The sequence below is a fragment of the Urocitellus parryii genome, chromosome 12 (assembly GCF_045843805.1).
Source record: "Urocitellus parryii isolate mUroPar1 chromosome 12, mUroPar1.hap1, whole genome shotgun sequence".
NCBI lineage: Eukaryota > Metazoa > Chordata > Mammalia > Rodentia > Sciuridae > Urocitellus > Urocitellus parryii.
The window spans coordinates 44,626,558-44,630,922 of record NC_135542.1 but is presented as its reverse complement, the minus strand read 5'-3'; the positions used below and the strand labels follow the sequence as shown (position 1 = coordinate 44,630,922).

At 41.0% G+C, this 4,365-nt stretch overlaps 1 pseudogene; it reads left to right on the top strand.

Annotated features, from left to right (window-relative positions):
• Positions 1–2,070: 2,070 nt before the first annotated feature.
• LOC113179696 (protein Abitram pseudogene) lies at positions 2,071–2,563 on the top strand (annotated as a pseudogene).
• The last annotated feature ends 1,802 nt before the right edge of the window (positions 2,564–4,365 follow it).

Here is a 4,365-nt window from a genome sequence, read left to right as displayed (position 1 = left end):
TTTTGGTCCTCTCATGTGGTGGAAGCATGTGATGGAACAAAACTGCTCAATTCATGTGGGGACAGATGCATGAAGTACTGCATACATGGCATACATTAAGGGTGTCTGAGTGGCAGGCCAATACCCTGGAGCTAGATGTGTGAGCAGCTGACCGCTTACCCCGTAGGCACAATCCTGGGCATGAAGCCATGTGTTGCAGTCCCTGCACTTGCTCTATGGCCTGCTCCTTGATTGGTTGCTGCAAGGACAGTTAGCAAAAAATTGTATTGGTGGCTGCCTATAATCTGCTTAGCTATTGCCTGAGTATATATATATATGTGGTAACTGCGCAATAAAATCAGACCTGCTTCCTGCTTGGTCTCTGGAGATCCTGAATAGCTATTCTATAGCCACACTCTCCTCTACCCTGTTCTGTGGACCTCCTCATTGGATGAGAGAAAGCCCACACAAACTCACAGCCAGAAAAACAAAGAAGAGAAATAATAAGGGGCTGCAGTTCCACAATGCCCATTGGGAACATATGCCCAATGACTCAGAGACCTTCTCCTAGGCCCTGAATCTTAAAGGTTCAACTATCTCACAATAGCAAAACTCTGGGGAACAAGCCTTAACAGACGGGTCTCTGGGAGATACTGAAGATCTAAACTATGATCTGAAGAAACAGATTTTTAAAGAAGTACTAATGCTTATGATTACAAAAGTAGCGAAGATGCAGAATTCAGCCTGCAATTTAAAGATTCAGGAAAGCTGGTGATATAGTTCCACTCCAAATCTGAATGCCTGAGACCAAGGACACAATAGTGTGAAGCCCAGCCTGAGTCTGAAGGCCCAAGACCAGACACTCCACATGCAAGGGCAGAAGATGGATGTCCCAGCTTAACAAGGGAGCAGATAATTTGCCTTTTCTTCACCTTTCTGTTCTATTCAGTACTCACTAGGCAGAATGATGCCCATTCATGTTGGTGAGAATGGATCTTCTTCTCTTGGTCTATCTATTCAAATGCTAGTCTTTTCCAGAAACACCTCAGACACATAAAAAATATTTTACAAGCTAACAGGACTTCCTTTAGGCAGGTCAAGACAATAAAACAATTAACCATCACAAAGTCAAACAATAACTCATACAGTTCCAGCCATGAAAAAATATGGTAAGTGGCCTTAGAGAGTTTAAGGTGAAATGCCTGACCAAGGGGCTGGGGACAGAGGCTGATGAGTGGATCAGGGAACACAGAGAAAATGGAAGTGGTATTTGACCTTGGTTTTACAGGTACTCTGTTGTCTACAGAGCAGAGGACAATATAGTGAGAGATCTCTTTCTTTTTCCCACCACCATCTTCTAGGGACATTCCCTCTAGTTCTATGGTCCACCTTCTGAAGGACTGATTCACAAAGTTCCCCAAACAGGCCATAAACATACCTGCAAAATTTTGAGTGGAAAATTCTGGGGTCACAGGTACTTGGAGCATGATATAGAAGGCAGAAAAGAATAGTATGTGGGCTTAGGAAAGACATAAGTTTTTGCTTTTTATCGATTTTGTGTCTTTTTGGTAAGTTTGGTTAAGGATGTTTAGAGTGGGCTCTTTAAATCATGGAGTCTGTATTGTCCCAAAGATAGTGCTTTTTATTGTCACAGTCAGATAGGATTTGGCACACAGTATTGGGGTAGGAAGGAGCAGGAAAGGGAAAGGAGAAAATTCTTGGCAGAGGGAAATAAATAGATAAAATTTTAAGAAAAGGGGAGTAATGGAATGGTCAAAGAGTGAGTAATTCAGAAGTTTATGAGAAGCAGAGATTTACAAAGTTCTTGTTTCCTGAAGGGGTTTCCCTCTTATTCTCTTCCTGTGGTCTCTGCCTCTTCAATAGATTGAATTGTGTCCCCCCCTTAAAGTTCCTATGTGGAACCTCTAATTCCCATTACCTCTGTGACCTTCTTTGGGAATAGGGTCATTGCTGGAATAATTTTTAAAATAATGTCATACCAGAGTAAGGTTGACCTCTACTTCAATATGACCTACAACCTTATAGGGAGAGGAATTCAGGCCACAGCTACTGAGCCTAAGGCTGCGAAACATGCAGTGCTGTCACTTACTCATGAATTCTAACTTTACTCAGTGGTATAAAGCAGATGTCAAAGGAAAAACCCTGTGAGTATCACTTTATACAACAGCACTCTAGCTGGAATATGTGTCATCACATTGACTGGACCTCATTCAGTTCTTCAAAGTAGAAAACCAATTACAAGAATTTGCTATCAGATTGGTACCAACTATAACAGACTTCAGAACAAGGTCTCTGGGAAATTTAAGTGGAGGAACAGTTTCTAACAGAACTTGCACCTCGGTGTAAGATTTACCGCTCAACGGAGAGAAATATGCTTTATCTAGCTATTTTAGAGTACAACTGATGGAAGCAAATAAAAACATTCTCCACAAGCCATCTATTCTTGAAGAAAAGCTATCCACTGAAGGCTACATTGCAGCTGTGCTACCCAAATTTGAAGAAAGCAAAAGGATAATGGATGGGTTACTGACAAAAAGAATATGAAGAGGTCATGGTGAAATGAATTTATGCCACACAGCTGCATCATGAAGTCTGAGATGGAGTGGAAATCAATGTAGGCCTAATCCTTCACCTCTCCCAGTTTCCACCCTTTCTCTTTCTCTCTCTCTCTCTCTCTCTCTCTCTCTCTCTCTCTCTCTCTCTCTCTCTCTCTCTCTCTTCTCTCTCTTTCTCTCTCTCTCTTTCTCTCTCTCTCTCTCTCTCTCTCTCTCTCTCTCCCTCTCCCTCTCTCTCTCCCTCTCTCCCTCTCTCCCTCTCTCTCAAAGGGACATACATGTTTACTTCATTTACTCATGGTGGTGGGGAGCAGGTTTGGCAGTGGCCTGGGTGTAGTAATCCAGAAACAGACTTGGTTCCCATATGTCTTCAACTTTCCAGGTCTGCCCCGCCCAGGTACTCACTCTGTTCTTCTCTTGTTTTTATCAACTGACAAGCAAGGGATGTTTTCCAATTAACACAAAGCTGTTTGAGAAAAAATTTGGAGAACAGAAAAATTTAAGTAGTCAAGTAAAAGTAATTTACCCATCATACTTATAACCTGGAGATAATACTATATTTTGATATACTTCTGTTTAAATATCATGGCATGCTTATTGGTTTTGCCTCAGTTTTCTATCAGTTTAATATTTGAGGGAAATAAAAAAAAACTAACCAGGTTTTCTTCAGTGTAACAGTACCAGAAAGTCTAGTGCCATCCCTTTTGCCTCAACTTCTCTCCCTTTTGGTTTCAGGGAAGAAGCAGAAGTGTCAAGTGTGCTTTCTCAGCGCCTCATGAAGATGGGCCTCTCCTCTACAACAACAGATCTGTAACACTGATTTCTTCAATAGAAGACACGTGAAAGGCTCTGCAGGGTCTTTCCAATGTATTGAGGCATTACAAGACGGTGTTAATATGAGTCTTGAAATACGTAGCTTGTAGTCACTTTGTCTCACAAATTTTAGGTAGTTAAATTCTAGCAAAGAAATGCCAGAATAAATCATCCAAAGGTACCAATGCCTTTGAACCAGAACAAAAGCTTTCACATTTGAACGAGGGGAAAGAAAAGAATAAAAACCCCACTGAACTTCTGGTTTAAGATTAGATACTTGGGCTGGGGGTGTAGTTCAGTGGTGGAGCGCTTGCCTAACATGCATGAGGCCCTGAGTACAATACCCAGTACCAAAGAAAACAAAAAGATTACATACTTAAACTGAATTTTAAAAAAAGGTTTTTTTTTCTTTTTAAGGGCTGCAACACATACATAGATTCACATATCCCTGTTTTTAATAAAATAGTTTTATACAGAAAAAAAGGAATTCATCATAGAGACATGAATGCAGAGAGAAAACAATTAGAAAATAAAACAGAGATTGATCCAATGCTTCCACAAGCCAAGGAATGGTAAAGATGGCCAGCAAACAATATACTAACCCCTTATCCACACCATGCTACCTTCTCCGGGATGCCTTTCCATTTCCCTTATAAACCTCATTCCATCTTCTCACCTTTGTCCCCACTCCTTTTAGGAAGTACCTTCCCTCAACACACTATAGTCATGCATGCAACTGTCCTCTCTGATAAACTGGCAGCTCCCAGGGAAAATGAATGAGACAGATTCATCATTTTGAACCAAGGCAGCACCAGGCACATGGTACGCATTCAACACGCATACTCTGAATGGAAATGACCTGAAAGAAAAACTTACATACAGCAAAAACTGTGAGAATATGATCATGGTCACAACTATAAGAACATCATTTCTCTTGAAAGGTATCTTGAGACTCAATTTTTGGCACCTTATCTGTGACAAAACATTGCCATACCCA